General features: G+C 52.2%; 18 non-coding genes and 36 pseudogenes across 18 annotated transcripts; all 54 read right to left on the reverse strand.

Moving 5' to 3' along the window:
- Positions 1-53: 53 nt before the first annotated feature.
- On the reverse strand, positions 54-172 carry LOC143947367 (5S ribosomal RNA; annotated as a pseudogene).
- A 110-nt stretch (positions 173-282) lies between these two features.
- Positions 283-401, reverse strand: LOC143948631 (5S ribosomal RNA; annotated as a pseudogene).
- A 109-nt stretch (positions 402-510) lies between these two features.
- On the reverse strand, positions 511-629 carry LOC143946688 (5S ribosomal RNA; annotated as a pseudogene).
- Positions 630-738: 109 nt separating this feature from the next.
- Positions 739-857, reverse strand: LOC143951058 (5S ribosomal RNA). The gene has a single exon (XR_013266365.1). It is a non-coding gene; the product is annotated as a 5S ribosomal RNA (ribosomal RNA).
- A 109-nt stretch (positions 858-966) lies between these two features.
- LOC143951112 (5S ribosomal RNA) lies at positions 967-1,085 on the reverse strand. Its single transcript, XR_013266414.1, has one exon. It is a non-coding gene; the product is annotated as a 5S ribosomal RNA (ribosomal RNA).
- A 109-nt stretch (positions 1,086-1,194) lies between these two features.
- Positions 1,195-1,313, reverse strand: LOC143954550 (5S ribosomal RNA). The gene has a single exon (XR_013269531.1). It is a non-coding gene; the product is annotated as a 5S ribosomal RNA (ribosomal RNA).
- Positions 1,314-1,422: 109 nt separating this feature from the next.
- Positions 1,423-1,541, reverse strand: LOC143944966 (5S ribosomal RNA; annotated as a pseudogene).
- Positions 1,542-1,650: 109 nt separating this feature from the next.
- LOC143953252 (5S ribosomal RNA) lies at positions 1,651-1,769 on the reverse strand. The gene has a single exon (XR_013268351.1). It is a non-coding gene; the product is annotated as a 5S ribosomal RNA (ribosomal RNA).
- Positions 1,770-1,878: 109 nt separating this feature from the next.
- Positions 1,879-1,997, reverse strand: LOC143944062 (5S ribosomal RNA; annotated as a pseudogene).
- Positions 1,998-2,106: 109 nt separating this feature from the next.
- LOC143946608 (5S ribosomal RNA) lies at positions 2,107-2,225 on the reverse strand (annotated as a pseudogene).
- Positions 2,226-2,334: 109 nt separating this feature from the next.
- Positions 2,335-2,453, reverse strand: LOC143947721 (5S ribosomal RNA; annotated as a pseudogene).
- A 109-nt stretch (positions 2,454-2,562) lies between these two features.
- On the reverse strand, positions 2,563-2,681 carry LOC143946689 (5S ribosomal RNA; annotated as a pseudogene).
- A 109-nt stretch (positions 2,682-2,790) lies between these two features.
- Positions 2,791-2,909, reverse strand: LOC143951059 (5S ribosomal RNA). Its single transcript, XR_013266366.1, has one exon. It is a non-coding gene; the product is annotated as a 5S ribosomal RNA (ribosomal RNA).
- A 109-nt stretch (positions 2,910-3,018) lies between these two features.
- LOC143951113 (5S ribosomal RNA) lies at positions 3,019-3,137 on the reverse strand. The gene has a single exon (XR_013266415.1). It is a non-coding gene; the product is annotated as a 5S ribosomal RNA (ribosomal RNA).
- Positions 3,138-3,246: 109 nt separating this feature from the next.
- On the reverse strand, positions 3,247-3,365 carry LOC143954551 (5S ribosomal RNA). Its single transcript, XR_013269532.1, has one exon. It is a non-coding gene; the product is annotated as a 5S ribosomal RNA (ribosomal RNA).
- Positions 3,366-3,474: 109 nt separating this feature from the next.
- LOC143944967 (5S ribosomal RNA) lies at positions 3,475-3,593 on the reverse strand (annotated as a pseudogene).
- A 109-nt stretch (positions 3,594-3,702) lies between these two features.
- Positions 3,703-3,821, reverse strand: LOC143953253 (5S ribosomal RNA). Its single transcript, XR_013268352.1, has one exon. It is a non-coding gene; the product is annotated as a 5S ribosomal RNA (ribosomal RNA).
- Positions 3,822-3,930: 109 nt separating this feature from the next.
- On the reverse strand, positions 3,931-4,049 carry LOC143944063 (5S ribosomal RNA; annotated as a pseudogene).
- Positions 4,050-4,158: 109 nt separating this feature from the next.
- LOC143946609 (5S ribosomal RNA) lies at positions 4,159-4,277 on the reverse strand (annotated as a pseudogene).
- A 109-nt stretch (positions 4,278-4,386) lies between these two features.
- On the reverse strand, positions 4,387-4,505 carry LOC143949359 (5S ribosomal RNA; annotated as a pseudogene).
- A 109-nt stretch (positions 4,506-4,614) lies between these two features.
- On the reverse strand, positions 4,615-4,733 carry LOC143943453 (5S ribosomal RNA; annotated as a pseudogene).
- Positions 4,734-4,842: 109 nt separating this feature from the next.
- Positions 4,843-4,962, reverse strand: LOC143943993 (5S ribosomal RNA; annotated as a pseudogene).
- A 109-nt stretch (positions 4,963-5,071) lies between these two features.
- Positions 5,072-5,190, reverse strand: LOC143949660 (5S ribosomal RNA; annotated as a pseudogene).
- Positions 5,191-5,299: 109 nt separating this feature from the next.
- Positions 5,300-5,418, reverse strand: LOC143950273 (5S ribosomal RNA). The gene has a single exon (XR_013265690.1). It is a non-coding gene; the product is annotated as a 5S ribosomal RNA (ribosomal RNA).
- Positions 5,419-5,527: 109 nt separating this feature from the next.
- LOC143954989 (5S ribosomal RNA) lies at positions 5,528-5,646 on the reverse strand (annotated as a pseudogene).
- Positions 5,647-5,755: 109 nt separating this feature from the next.
- Positions 5,756-5,874, reverse strand: LOC143944789 (5S ribosomal RNA; annotated as a pseudogene).
- Positions 5,875-5,983: 109 nt separating this feature from the next.
- LOC143946943 (5S ribosomal RNA) lies at positions 5,984-6,102 on the reverse strand (annotated as a pseudogene).
- A 109-nt stretch (positions 6,103-6,211) lies between these two features.
- Positions 6,212-6,330, reverse strand: LOC143946521 (5S ribosomal RNA; annotated as a pseudogene).
- Positions 6,331-6,439: 109 nt separating this feature from the next.
- LOC143947416 (5S ribosomal RNA) lies at positions 6,440-6,558 on the reverse strand (annotated as a pseudogene).
- Positions 6,559-6,667: 109 nt separating this feature from the next.
- On the reverse strand, positions 6,668-6,786 carry LOC143944020 (5S ribosomal RNA). The gene has a single exon (XR_013264988.1). It is a non-coding gene; the product is annotated as a 5S ribosomal RNA (ribosomal RNA).
- A 109-nt stretch (positions 6,787-6,895) lies between these two features.
- On the reverse strand, positions 6,896-7,013 carry LOC143946119 (5S ribosomal RNA; annotated as a pseudogene).
- Positions 7,014-7,122: 109 nt separating this feature from the next.
- LOC143951448 (5S ribosomal RNA) lies at positions 7,123-7,241 on the reverse strand. Its single transcript, XR_013266720.1, has one exon. It is a non-coding gene; the product is annotated as a 5S ribosomal RNA (ribosomal RNA).
- Positions 7,242-7,350: 109 nt separating this feature from the next.
- Positions 7,351-7,469, reverse strand: LOC143945102 (5S ribosomal RNA; annotated as a pseudogene).
- A 109-nt stretch (positions 7,470-7,578) lies between these two features.
- On the reverse strand, positions 7,579-7,696 carry LOC143946120 (5S ribosomal RNA; annotated as a pseudogene).
- A 109-nt stretch (positions 7,697-7,805) lies between these two features.
- LOC143945067 (5S ribosomal RNA) lies at positions 7,806-7,924 on the reverse strand (annotated as a pseudogene).
- Positions 7,925-8,033: 109 nt separating this feature from the next.
- LOC143950274 (5S ribosomal RNA) lies at positions 8,034-8,152 on the reverse strand. Its single transcript, XR_013265691.1, has one exon. It is a non-coding gene; the product is annotated as a 5S ribosomal RNA (ribosomal RNA).
- A 109-nt stretch (positions 8,153-8,261) lies between these two features.
- LOC143954990 (5S ribosomal RNA) lies at positions 8,262-8,380 on the reverse strand (annotated as a pseudogene).
- A 109-nt stretch (positions 8,381-8,489) lies between these two features.
- On the reverse strand, positions 8,490-8,608 carry LOC143944790 (5S ribosomal RNA; annotated as a pseudogene).
- A 109-nt stretch (positions 8,609-8,717) lies between these two features.
- LOC143946944 (5S ribosomal RNA) lies at positions 8,718-8,836 on the reverse strand (annotated as a pseudogene).
- A 109-nt stretch (positions 8,837-8,945) lies between these two features.
- LOC143946522 (5S ribosomal RNA) lies at positions 8,946-9,064 on the reverse strand (annotated as a pseudogene).
- Positions 9,065-9,173: 109 nt separating this feature from the next.
- Positions 9,174-9,292, reverse strand: LOC143947417 (5S ribosomal RNA; annotated as a pseudogene).
- A 109-nt stretch (positions 9,293-9,401) lies between these two features.
- On the reverse strand, positions 9,402-9,520 carry LOC143944033 (5S ribosomal RNA). Its single transcript, XR_013264990.1, has one exon. It is a non-coding gene; the product is annotated as a 5S ribosomal RNA (ribosomal RNA).
- Positions 9,521-9,629: 109 nt separating this feature from the next.
- On the reverse strand, positions 9,630-9,747 carry LOC143946121 (5S ribosomal RNA; annotated as a pseudogene).
- A 109-nt stretch (positions 9,748-9,856) lies between these two features.
- LOC143951450 (5S ribosomal RNA) lies at positions 9,857-9,975 on the reverse strand. Its single transcript, XR_013266721.1, has one exon. It is a non-coding gene; the product is annotated as a 5S ribosomal RNA (ribosomal RNA).
- Positions 9,976-10,084: 109 nt separating this feature from the next.
- Positions 10,085-10,203, reverse strand: LOC143945103 (5S ribosomal RNA; annotated as a pseudogene).
- A 109-nt stretch (positions 10,204-10,312) lies between these two features.
- LOC143950054 (5S ribosomal RNA) lies at positions 10,313-10,421 on the reverse strand (annotated as a pseudogene).
- Positions 10,422-10,530: 109 nt separating this feature from the next.
- Positions 10,531-10,649, reverse strand: LOC143951760 (5S ribosomal RNA). Its single transcript, XR_013267001.1, has one exon. It is a non-coding gene; the product is annotated as a 5S ribosomal RNA (ribosomal RNA).
- A 327-nt stretch (positions 10,650-10,976) lies between these two features.
- On the reverse strand, positions 10,977-11,095 carry LOC143950858 (5S ribosomal RNA). Its single transcript, XR_013266186.1, has one exon. It is a non-coding gene; the product is annotated as a 5S ribosomal RNA (ribosomal RNA).
- Positions 11,096-11,204: 109 nt separating this feature from the next.
- On the reverse strand, positions 11,205-11,324 carry LOC143943742 (5S ribosomal RNA; annotated as a pseudogene).
- Positions 11,325-11,433: 109 nt separating this feature from the next.
- On the reverse strand, positions 11,434-11,552 carry LOC143944010 (5S ribosomal RNA; annotated as a pseudogene).
- A 109-nt stretch (positions 11,553-11,661) lies between these two features.
- Positions 11,662-11,780, reverse strand: LOC143945320 (5S ribosomal RNA; annotated as a pseudogene).
- A 109-nt stretch (positions 11,781-11,889) lies between these two features.
- On the reverse strand, positions 11,890-12,008 carry LOC143946397 (5S ribosomal RNA; annotated as a pseudogene).
- A 109-nt stretch (positions 12,009-12,117) lies between these two features.
- On the reverse strand, positions 12,118-12,236 carry LOC143952000 (5S ribosomal RNA). Its single transcript, XR_013267219.1, has one exon. It is a non-coding gene; the product is annotated as a 5S ribosomal RNA (ribosomal RNA).
- Positions 12,237-12,345: 109 nt separating this feature from the next.
- On the reverse strand, positions 12,346-12,464 carry LOC143953861 (5S ribosomal RNA). The gene has a single exon (XR_013268904.1). It is a non-coding gene; the product is annotated as a 5S ribosomal RNA (ribosomal RNA).
- Positions 12,465-12,551: the final 87 nt, after the last annotated feature.

Raw genomic sequence — 12,551 nt, forward strand, 5'->3', positions numbered from 1 at the left:
AATCAAGAGGAAAAATACAGCAGGTCGCCAAAGCCAACAACATAATGGAAAAAAGCCTACGGCACCTGGTATTCCCAGGCGGTCTCCCATCCAGGTTCTAACCAGGCCCGACCCTGTTTAGCATCCGAGATCAGACGAAATCGAGCACATTCAGGGTGATGTGGCCGGAGGCGATCTTGCACCCTACTTACAACTCTCTTGACAAAAGCCAAGGTGGTCACCTCGGGCAATCAAGAGGAAAAATACAGCAGGTCGCTAAAGCCAACAACATAATGGAAAAAAAGCCTACGGCACCTGGTATTCCCAGGCGGTCTCCCATCCAGGTTCTAACCAGGCCCGACCCTGTTTAGCATCCAAGATCAGACAAAATCGAGCGCATTCAGGGTGATGTGGCCGGAGGCGATCTTGCACCCTACTTACAACTCTCTTGACAAAAGCCAAGGTGGTCACCTCGGGCAATCGAGAGGAAAAATACAGCAGGTCGCCAAAGCCAACAACATAATGGAAAAAAGCCTACGGCACCTGGTATTCCCAGGCGGTCTCCCATCCAGGTACTAACCAGGCCCGACCCTGTTTAGCATCCGAGATCAGACGAAATCGAGCGCATTGGGGGTGATGTGGCCGGAGGCGATCTTGCACCCTACTTACAACTCTCTTGACAAAAGCCAAGGTGGTCACCTCGGGCAATCGAGAGGAAAAATACAGCAGGTCGCCAAAGCCAACAACATAATGGAAAAAAGCCTACGGCACCTGGTATTCCCAGGCGGTCTCCCATCCAGGTACTAACCAGGCCCGACCCTGCTTAGCATCCGAGATCAGACGAGATCGAGCGCATTAAGGGTGATGTGGCCGCAGGCAATTTTGCACCCTACTTACAACTCTCTTGACAAAAGCCAAGGTGGTCACCTCGGGCAATCGAGAGGAAAAATACAGCAGGTCGCCAAAGCCAACAACATAACGGAAAAAAGCCTACGGCACCTGGTATTCCCAGGCGGTCTCCCATCCAGGTACTAACCAGGCCCGACCCTGCTTAGCATCCGAGATCAGACGAGATCGAGCGCATCAAGGGTGATGTGGCCGCAGGCAATTTTGCACCCTACTTACAACTCTCTTGACAAAAGCCAAGGTGGTCACCTCGGGCAATCGAGAGGAAAAATACAGCAGGTCGCCAAAGCCAACAACATAATGGAAAATAGCCTACGGCACCTGGTATTCTCAGGCGGTCTCCCATCCAGGTACTAACCAGGCCCGACCCTGTTTAGCATTCGAGATCAGACGAGATCGAGCGCATTCAGGGTGATGTGGCCGGAGGCGATCTTGCACCCTACTTACAACTCTCTTGACAAAAGCCAAGGTGGTCACCTCGGGCAATCGAGAGGAAAAATACAGCAGGTCGCCAAAGCCAACAACATAATGGAAAAAAGCCTACGGCACCTGGTACTCCCAGGCGGTCTCCCATCCAGGTACTAACCAGGGACGACCCTGCTTAGCATCCGAGATCAGACAAGATCGAGCGCATACAGGGTGATGTGGCCGTAGGCAATCTTGAACCCTACTTACAACTCTCTTGACAAAAGCCAAGGTGGTCACCTCGGGCAATCGAGAGGAAAAATAGAGCAGGTCGCCAAAGCCAACAACATAATGGAAAAAAGCCTACGGCACCTGGTATTCCCAGGCGGTCTCCCATCCAGGTACTAACCAGGCCCGACCCTGCTTAGCATCCGAGATCAGACGAGAGCGAGCGCATTCAGGGTGATGTGGCCATAGGCGATCTTGCACCCTACTTACAACTCTCTTGACAAAAGCCAAGGTGGTCAACTCGGGCAATCAAGAGGAAAAATACAGCAGGTCGCCAAAGCCAACAACATAATGGAAAAAAGCCTACGGCACCTGGTATTCCCAGGCGGTCTCCCATCCAGGTACTAACCAGGCCCGACGCTGCTTAGCATCCGAAATCAGACGAGATCGAGCGCATTCAGGGTGATGTGGCCGTAGGTGATCTTGCACCCTACTTACAACTCTCTTGACAAAAGCCAAGGTGGTCACCTCGGGCAATCAAGAGGAAAAATACAGCAGGTCGCCAAAGCCAACAACATAATGGAAAAAAGCCTACGGCACCTGGTATTCCCAGGCGGTCTCCCATCCAGGTTCTAACCAGGCCCGACCCTGTTTAGCATCCGAGATCAGACGAAATCGAGCGCATTCAGGGTGATGTGGCCGGAGGCGATCTTGCACCCTACTTACAACTCTCTTGACAAAAGCCAAGGTGGTCACCTCGGGCAATCAAGAGGAAAAATACAGCAGGTCGCCAAAGCCAACAACATAATGGAAAAAAGCCTACGGCACCTGGTATTCCCAGGCGGTCTCCCATCCAGGTTCTAACCAGACCCGACCCTGTTTAGCATCCGAGATCAGACGAAATCGAGCGCATTCAGGGTGATGTGGCCGGAGGCGATCTTGCACCCTACTTACAACTCTCTTGACAAAAGCCAAGGTGGTCACCTCGGGCAATCGAGAGGAAAAATACAGCAGGTCGCCAAAGCCAACAACATAATGGAAAAAAGCCTACGGCACCTGGTATTCCCAGGCGGTCTCCCATCCAGGTACTAACCAGGCCCGACCCTGTTTAGCATCCGAGATCAGACGAAATCGAGCGCATTGGGGGTGATGTGGCCGGAGGCGATCTTGCACCCTACTTACAACTCTCTTGACAAAAGCCAAGGTGGTCACCTCGGGCAATCGAGAGGAAAAATACAGCAGGTCGCCAAAGCCAACAACATAATGGAAAAAAGCCTACGGCACCTGGTATTCCCAGGCGGTCTCCCATCCAGGTACTAACCAGGCCCGACCCTGCTTAGCATCCGAGATCAGACGAGATCGAGCGCATTAAGGGTGATGTGGCCGCAGGCAATTTTGCACCCTACTTACAACTCTCTTGACAAAAGCCAAGGTGGTCACCTCGGACAATCGAGAGGAAAAATACAGCAGGTCGCCAAAGCCAACAACATAACGGAAAAAAGCCTACGGCACCTGGTATTCCCAGGCGGTCTCCCATCCAGGTACTAACCAGGCCCGACCCTGCTTAGCATCCGAGATCAGACGAGATCGAGCGCATCAAGGGTGATGTGGCCGCAGGCAATTTTGCACCCTACTTACAACTCTCTTGACAAAAGCCAAGGTGGTCACCTCGGGCAATCGAGAGGAAAAATACAGCAGGTCGCCAAAGCCAACAACATAATGGAAAATAGCCTACGGCACCTGGTATTCTCAGGCGGTCTCCCATCCAGGTACTAACCAGGCCCGACCCTGTTTAGCATTCGAGATCAGACGAGATCGAGCGCATTCAGGGTGATGTGGCCGGAGGCGATCTTGCACCCTACTTACAACTCTCTTGACAAAAGCCAAGGTGGTCACCTCGGGCAATCGAGAGGAAAAATACAGCAGGTCGCCAAAGCCAACAACATAATGGAAAAAAGCCTACGGCACCTGGTACTCCCAGGCGGTCTCCCATCCAGGTACTAACCAGGGACGACCCTGCTTAGCATCCGAGATCAGACAAGATCGAGCGCATACAGGGTGATGTGGCCGTAGGCAATCTTGAACCCTACTTACAACTCTCTTGACAAAAGCCAAGGTGGTCACCTCGGGCAATCGAGAGGAAAAATAGAGCAGGTCGCCAAAGCCAACAACATAATGGAAAAAAGCCTACGGCACCTGGTATTCCCAGGCGGTCTCCCATCCAGGTACTAACCAGGCCCGACCCTGCTTAGCATCCGAGATCAGACGAGAGCGAGCGCATTCAGGGTGATGTGGCCATAGGCGATCTTGCACCCTACTTACAACTCTCTTGACAAAAGCCAAGGTGGTCAACTCGGGCAATCAAGAGGAAAAATACAGCAGGTCGCCAAAGCCAACAACATAATGGAAAAAAGCCTACGGCACCTGGTATTCCCAGGCGGTCTCCCATCCAGGTACTAACCAGGCCCGACGCTGCTTAGCATCCGAAATCAGACGAGATCGAGCGCATTCAGGGTGATGTGGCCGTAGGTGATCTTGCACCCTACTTACAACTCTCTTGACAAAAGCCAAGGTGGTCACCTCGGGCAATCAAGAGGAAAAATACAGCAGGTCGCCAAAGCCAACAACATAATGGAAAAAAGCCTACGGCACCTGGTATTCCCAGGCGGTCTCCCATCCAGGTTCTAACCAGGCCCGACCCTGTTTAGCATCCGAGATCAGACGAAATCGAGCGCATTCAGGGTGATGTGGCCGGAGGCGATCTTGCACCCTACTTACAACTCTCTTGACAAAAGCCAAGGTGGTCACCTCGGGCAATCAAGAGGAAAAATACAGCAGGTCGCCAAAGCCAACAACATAATGGAAAAAAGCCTACGGCACCTGGTATTCCCAGGCGGTCTCCCATCCAGGTTCTAACCAGACCCGACCCTGCTTAGCATCCGAGATCAGACAAGATTGAGCGCATTCAGGGTGACGTGGCTGTAAGCGATCTTGCACCCTACTTACTACTCTCTTGAAAAAAGCCAAGGTGGTCACCTCGGGCAATCGAGAGGAAAAATACAGCAGGTCGCCAAAGCCAACAACATAATGGAAAAAATCCTATGGCACCTGGTATTCCCAGGCGGTCTCCCATGCAGGTACTAACCAGGCCCGACCCTGCTTAGCATCCGAGATCAGACGAGATCGAGCGCATTCAGGGTGATGTGGCCGTAGGTGATCTTGCACTCTACTTACAACTCTCTTGACAAAAGCCAAGGTGGTCACCTCAGGCAATGGAGAGGAAAAATAGAGCAGGTCGCCAAAGCCAACAACATAATGGAAAAAAGCCTACAGCACCTGGTATTCCCAGGAGGTCTCCCATCCAGGTACTTAACCAGGCCCGACCCTGCTTAGCATCCGACGTCAGACGAGATCGAGCGCATTCAGGGTGATGTGGCCGTAGGCGATCGTCCACCCTACTTACAACTCTCTTGACAAAAGCCAAGGTGGTCACCTCGGGCAAACGAGAGGAAAAATACTGCAGGTCGCCAAAGCCAACAACATAATGGAAAAAAGCCTACGGCACCTGGTATTCCCAGGCGGTCTCCCATCCAGGTACTAACCAGGCCCGACCTCTCTTAGCATCCGAGATCAGACGAGATTGCGCACATTCAGGGGTATGTGGCTGTAGGCGATCTTGCACCCTACTTACAACTCTCTTGACAAAAGCCAAGGTGGTCACCTCGGGCAATTGAGAGGAAAAATACAGCAGGTCGCCAAAGCCAACAACATAATGGAAAAAAGCCTACGGCACCTGGTATTCCCAGGCGGTCTCCCATCCAGGTACTAACCAGGCCCGACCCTGCTTAGCATCCGAGATCAGACGAGATCAAGCGCATTCAGGGTGATGTGGCCGTAGGCGATTTTGCATCCTACTTACAACTCTCTTGACAAAAGCCAAGGTGGTCACCTCGGGCAATCGAGAGGAAAAATACAGCAGGTCGCCAAAGCCAACAACATAATGGAAAAAAGCCTACGGCACCTGGTATTCCCAGGCGGTCTCCCATCCAGGTACTAACCAGGCCCGACCCTGCTTAGCATCCGAGATCAGACGAGATTGAGAGCATTCAGGGTGATGTGGCTGTAGGCGATCTTGCACCCTACTTACAACTCTCTTGACAAAAGCCAAGGTGGTCACCTCGGGCAATGGAGAGGAAAAATACAGCAGGTCGCCAAAGCCAACAACATAATGGAAAAAAGCCTACGGCACCTGGTATTCCCAGGCTGTCTCCCATCCAGGTACTAACCAGACCCGACCCTGCTTAGCATCCGAGATCAGACGAGATCAAGCGCATTCAGGGTGATGTGGCCGTAGGCGATCTTGCACCCTACTTACAACTCTCTTGACAAAAGCCAAGGTGGTCACCTCGGGCAATCGAGAGGAAAAATACAGCAGGTTGCCAAAGCCAACAACATAATGGAAAAATGCCTATGGCACATGGTATTCCCAGGCGGTCTCTCACCCAGGTACTAACCAGGCCCGATCCTGCTTAGCATCCGAGATCAGACGAGATCGAGTGCATTCAGGGTGATGTGGCCGTAGGCGATCTTGCACCCTACTTACAACTCTCTTGACAAAAGCCAAGATGGTCACCTCGGGCAATCGAGAGGAAAAATACAGCAGGTCGCCAAAGCCAACAAAATAATGTAAAAAAACCTAGGGCACCTGGTATTCCCAGGCGGTCTCCCATCCAGGTACTAACCAGGCCTGACCCTGCTTAGCATCCGAGATCAGACGAGATCGAGCGCATTCCGGGTGATGTGGCCGTAGGCGATCTTGCACCCTACTTACAACTCTCTTGACAAAAGCCAAGGTGGTCACCTCGGGCAATCGAGAGGAAAAATACAGCAGGTCGCCAAAGCCAACAACATAATGGAAAAAAGCCTACGGCACCTGGTATTTCCAGGTGGTCTCCCATCCAGGTACTAACCAGGCCCGACCCTGCTTAGCATCCAAAATCAGACGAGATCGAGCGCATTCCGGGTGATGTGGCTGTAGGCGTTCTTGCGTCCTACTTACAACTCTCTTGACAAAAGCCAAGGTGGTCACCTCGGGCAAACGAGAGGAAAAATACAGCAGGTCGCCAAAGCCAAAAACATAATGGAAAAAAGCCTACGGCACCTGGTATTCCCAGGTGGTCTCCCATCCAGGTACTAACCAGGCCCGACCCTGCTTAGCATCCGAGATCAGACGAGATCGAGCGCATACAGGGTGATGTGGCCGTAGGCGATCTTGCACCCTACTTACAACTCTCTTGACAAAAGCCAAGGTGGTCACCTCGGGCAAACGAGAGGAAAAATACAGCAGGTCGCCAAAGCCAACAACATAATGGAAAAAAGCCTACGGCACCTGGTATTCCCAGGCGGTCTCCCATCCAGGTACTAACCAGGCCGACCCTGCTTAGCATCCGAGATCAGACGAGATTGAGCGCATTCAGGGTGATGTGGCCGTAGGTGATCTTGCCCCCTACTTACAACTCTCTTGACAAAAGCCAAGGTGGTCACCTTGGGCAATCGAGAGGAAAAATACAGCAGGTCGCCAAAGCCAACAACATAATGGAAAAAAGCCTACGGCACCTGGTATTCCCAGGCGGTCTCCCATCCAGGTACTAACCAGGCCCGACCCTGCTTAGCATCTGAGATCAGACGAGATCGAGCGCATTCAGGGTGATGTGGCCGTAGGCGATCTTGCCACCTACTTACAACTCTCTTGACAAAAGCCAAGGTGGTCACCTCGGGCAATCGAGAGGAAAAATACAGCAGGTCGCCAAAGCCAACAACATAATGGAAAAAATCCTACGGCACCTGGTATTCCCAGGCGGTCTCCCATGCAGGTACTAACCAGGCCCGACCCTGCTTAGCATCCGAGATCAGACGAGATTGAGCGCATTCAGGGTGATGTGGCCATAGGCGATCTTGTTTCCTACTTACAACTCTCTTGACAAAAGCCAAGGTGGTCACCTCGGGCAATCGAGAGGAAAAATACAGCAGGTCGCCAAAGCCAACAACATAATGGAAAAAAGCCTACGGCACCTGGTATTCCCAGGCGGTCTCCCATCCAGGTACTAACCAGGCCGACCCTGCTTAGCATCCGAGATCAGACGAGATTGAGCGCATTCAGGGTGATGTGGCCGTAGGTGATCTTGCCCCCTACTTACAAGTCTCTTGACAAAAGCCAAGGTGGTCACCTCGGGCAATCGAGAGGAAAAATACAGCAGGTCGCCAAAGCCAACAACATAATGGAAAAAAGCCTACGGCACAAGGTATTCCCAGGCGGTCTCCCATCCAGGTACTAACCAGGCCCGACCCTGCTTAGCATCCGAGATCAGACGAGATTGAGCGCATTCAGGGTGATGTGGCCGTAGGTGATCTTGCCCCCTACTTACAACTCTCTTGACAAAAGCCAAGGTGGTCACCTTGGGCAATCGAGAGGAAAAATACAGCAGGTCGCCAAAGCCAACAACATAATGGAAAAAAGCCTACGGCACCTGGTATTCCCAGGCGGTCTCCCATCCAGGTACTAACCAGGCCCGACCCTGCTTAGCATCCGAGATCAGACGAGATCAAGCGCATTCAGGGTGATGTGGCCGTAGGCGATTTTGCATCCTACTTACAACTCTCTTGACAAAAGCCAAGGTGGTCACCTCGGGCAATCGAGAGGAAAAATACAGCAGGTCGCCAAAGCCAACAACATAATGGAAAAAAGCCTACGGCACCTGGTATTCCCAGGCGGTCTCCCATCCAGGTACTAACCAGGCCCGACCCTGCTTAGCATCCGAGATCAGACGAGATTGAGAGCATTCAGGGTGATGTGGCTGTAGGCGATCTTGCACCCTACTTACAACTCTCTTGACAAAAGCCAAGGTGGTCACCTCGGGCAATGGAGAGGAAAAATACAGCAGGTCGCCAAAGCCAACAACATAATGGAAAAAAGCCTACGGCACCTGGTATTCCCAGGCTGTCTCCCATCCAGGTACTAACCAGACCCGACCCTGCTTAGCATCCGAGATCAGACGAGATCAAGCGCATTCAGGGTGATGTGGCCGTAGGCGATCTTGCACCCTACTTACAACTCTCTTGACAAAAGCCAAGGTGGTCACCTCGGGCAATCGAGAGGAAAAATACAGCAGGTTGCCAAAGCCAACAACATAATGGAAAAATGCCTATGGCACATGGTATTCCCAGGCGGTCTCTCACCCAGGTACTAACCAGGCCCGATCCTGCTTAGCATCCGAGATCAGACGAGATCGAGTGCATTCAGGGTGATGTGGCCGTAGGCGATCTTGCACCCTACTTACAACTCTCTTGACAAAAGCCAAGATGGTCACCTCGGGCAATCGAGAGGAAAAATACAGCAGGTCGCCAAAGCCAACAAAATAATGGAAAAAAACCTAGGGCACCTGGTATTCCCAGGCGGTCTCCCATCCAGGTACTAACCAGGCCTGACCCTGCTTAGCATCCGAGATCAGACGAGATCGAGCGCATTCCGGGTGATGTGGCCGTAGGCGATCTTGCACCCTACTTACAACTCTCTTGACAAAAGCCAAGGTGGTCACCTCGGGCAATCGAGAGGAAAAATACAGCAGGTCGCCAAAGCCAACAACATAATGGAAAAAAGCCTACGGCACCTGGTATTTCCAGGTGGTCTCCCATCCAGGTACTAACCAGGCCCGACCCTGCTTAGCATCCAAAATCAGACGAGATCGAGCGCATTCCGGGTGATGTGGCTGTAGGCGTTCTTGCGTCCTACTTACAACTCTCTTGACAAAAGCCAAGGTGGTCACCTCGGGCAAACGAGAGGAAAAATACAGCAGGTCGCCAAAGCCAAAAACATAATGGAAAAAAGCCTACGGCACCTGGTATTCCCAGGTGGTCTCCCATCCAGGTACTAACCAGGCCCGACCCTGCTTAGCATCCGAGATCAGACGAGATCGAGCGCATACAGGGTGATGTGGCCGTAGGCGATCTTGCACCCTACTTACAACTCTCTTGACAAAAGCCAAGGTGGTCACCTCGGGCAAACGAGAGGAAAAATACAGCAGGTCGCCAAAGCCAACAACATAATGGAAAAAAGCCTACGGCACCTGGTATTCCCAGGCGGTCTCCCATCCAGGTACTAACCAGGCCGACCCTGCTTAGCATCCGAGATCAGACGAGATTGAGCGCATTCAGGGTGATGTGGCCGTAGGTGATCTTGCCCCCTACTTACAACTCTCTTGACAAAAGCCAAGGTGGTCACCTTGGGCAATCGAGAGGAAAAATACAGCAGGTCGCCAAAGCCAACAACATAATGGAAAAAAGCCTACGGCACCTGGTATTCCCAGGCGGTCTCCCATCCAGGTACTAACCAGGCCCGACCCTGCTTAGCATCTGAGATCAGACGAGATCGAGCGCATTCAGGGTGATGTGGCCGTAGGCGATCTTGCCACCTACTTACAACTCTCTTGACAAAAGCCAAGGTGGTCACCTCGGGCAATCGAGAGGAAAAATACAGCAGGTCGCCAAAGCCAACAACATAATGGAAAAAATCCTACGGCACCTGGTATTCCCAGGCGGTCTCCCATGCAGGTACTAACCAGGCCCGACCCTGCTTAGCATCCGAGATCAGACGAGATTGAGCGCATTCAGGGTGATGTGGCCATAGGCGATCTTGTTTCCTACTTACAACTCTCTTGACAAAAGCCAAGGTGGTCACCTCGGGCAATCGAGAGGAAAAATACAGCAGGTCGCCAAAGCCAACAACATAATGGAAAAAAGCCTACGGCACCTGGTATTCCCAGGAGGTCTCCCATCCAGGTACTAACCAGGCCCGACCCTGCTTAGCATCGGAGATCGAGCTCATTGTGGGTGATGTGGCCGTAGGCGATCTAGCACCCAAATTACAACTCTCTTGACAAAAGCTAAGGTGGTCACCTCGGGCAATCGAGAGGAAAAATACAGCAGGTCGCCAAAGCCAACAACATAATGGAAAAAAGCCTACGGCACCTGGTATTCCCAGGCAGTCTCCCATCCAGGTACTAACCAGGCCCAACCCTGCTTAGCATCCGAGATCAGATGAGATCAAGCGCATTCAGGGTGATGTGGCCATAGGCGATCTTGATTCCTACTTACAACTCTCTTGACAAAAGCCAAGGTGGTCACCTCGGGCAATCGAGAGGAAAAATACAGCAGGTCGCCAAAGCCAACAACATAATGGAAAAAAGCCCACGGCACCTGGTATTCCCAGGCGGTCTCCCATCCAGGTATTAACCAGGTCCGACCCTGCTTAGCATCGGAGATCGAGCGCATTGTGGGTGATGTGGCCGTAGGCGATCTTGCACCCTACTTACAACTCTCTTGACAAAAGCCAAGGTGGTCACCTCGGGCAATCGAGAGGAAAAATACAGCAGGTCGCCAAAGCCAACAACATAATGGAAAAAATCCTACGGCACCTGGTATTCCCAGGCGGTCTCCCATCCAGGTACTAACCAGGCCCGACCCTGCTTAGCATCCGAGATCAGACGAGATCGAGCGCATTCAGGGTGATGTGGCCGTAGGCGATATTGCACCCTACTTACAACTCTCTTGACAAAAGCCAAGGTGGTAACCTAGGGAAATCGAGAGGAAAAATACAGCAGGTCGCCAAAGCCAACAACATAATGGAATAAAGCCTACGGCACCTGGTATTCCCAGGCGGTCTCCCATCCAGGTACTCAACCAGGCCCGACCCTGCTTAGCATCCGAGATCAGACGAGATCGAGCGCATTCAGGATGATGTGGCCGTAAGCGATCTTGCACCCTACTTACAACTCTCTTGACAAAAGCCAAGGTGGTCACCTCGGGCAATCGAGAGGAAAAATACAGCAGGTCGCCAAAGCCAACAACATAATGGAAAAAAGTCTACGGCACCTGGTATTCCCAGGCGGTCTCCCATACAGGTACTAACCAGGCCCGACCCTGCTTAGCATCTGAGATCAGACGAGATCGAGCGCTTTCAGGGTGATGTGGCCATAGGCGATCTTGCACCCTACTTACAACTCTCTTGACAAAAGCCAAGGTGGTCACCTCGGGCAATCGAGAGGAAAAATACAGCAGGTCGCCAAAGCCAACAACATAATGGAAAAAAGCCTACGGCAACTGGTATTCCCAGGCGGTCTCCCATCCAGGTACTAACCAGGCCCGACCCTGCTTAGCATCCGAGATCAGACGAGATCGAGCGCATTTAGGATGATGTGGCCGCAGGCGATCTTGCACCCTACTTACAACTCTCTTGAAAAAAGCCAAGGTGGTCACCTCGGGCAATCGAGAGGAAAAATACAGCAGGTCGCCAAAGCCAACAACATAATGGAAAAAAGCCTACGGCACCTGGTATTCCTAGGCGGTCCCCCATCCAGGTACTAACCAGGCCAGACCGTGCTTAGCGTCCGAGATCAGACGAAATCGAGCGCATTCAGGGTGATTTGGCCGTAGACAATCTTGCACCCTACTTACAACTCTCTTGACAAAAGCCAAGGTGGTCACCACAGGCAATCGAGAGGAAAAATACAGCAGGTCGCCAAAGCCAACAACATAATGGAAAAAAGCCTACGGCACCTGGTATTCCCAGGCGGTCTCCCATCCAGGTACTAACCAGGCCCGACCCTGCTTAGCATCCGAGATCAGACGAGATCGAGCGCATTCAGGGTGATGTGGCAGTAGGCGATCTTGCACCCTACTTACAACTCTCTTGAAATAAGCCAAGGTGGTCACCTCGGGCAATCGAGAGGAAAAATACAGCAGGTCGCCAAAGCCAACAACATAATGGAAAAAAGCCTACGGCACCTGGTATTCTCAGGCGGTCTCCCATCCAGGTACTAACCAGGCCCGACCCTACTTAGCATCCGAGATCAGACGAGATCGAGCGCATTCAGGATGATGTGGCCGTAGGCGATCTTGCACCCTGCTTACAACTTTCTTGACAAAAGTCAAGGTGGTCACCTCGGCAATCGAGAGGAAAAATACAGCAGGTCGCCAAA

This window comes from Lithobates pipiens, unplaced genomic scaffold (genome assembly GCF_037356315.1).
Source record: "Lithobates pipiens isolate NorthernLeopardFrog02 unplaced genomic scaffold, aLitPip1_a1.2 Scaffold_30, whole genome shotgun sequence".
NCBI lineage: Eukaryota > Metazoa > Chordata > Amphibia > Anura > Ranidae > Lithobates > Lithobates pipiens.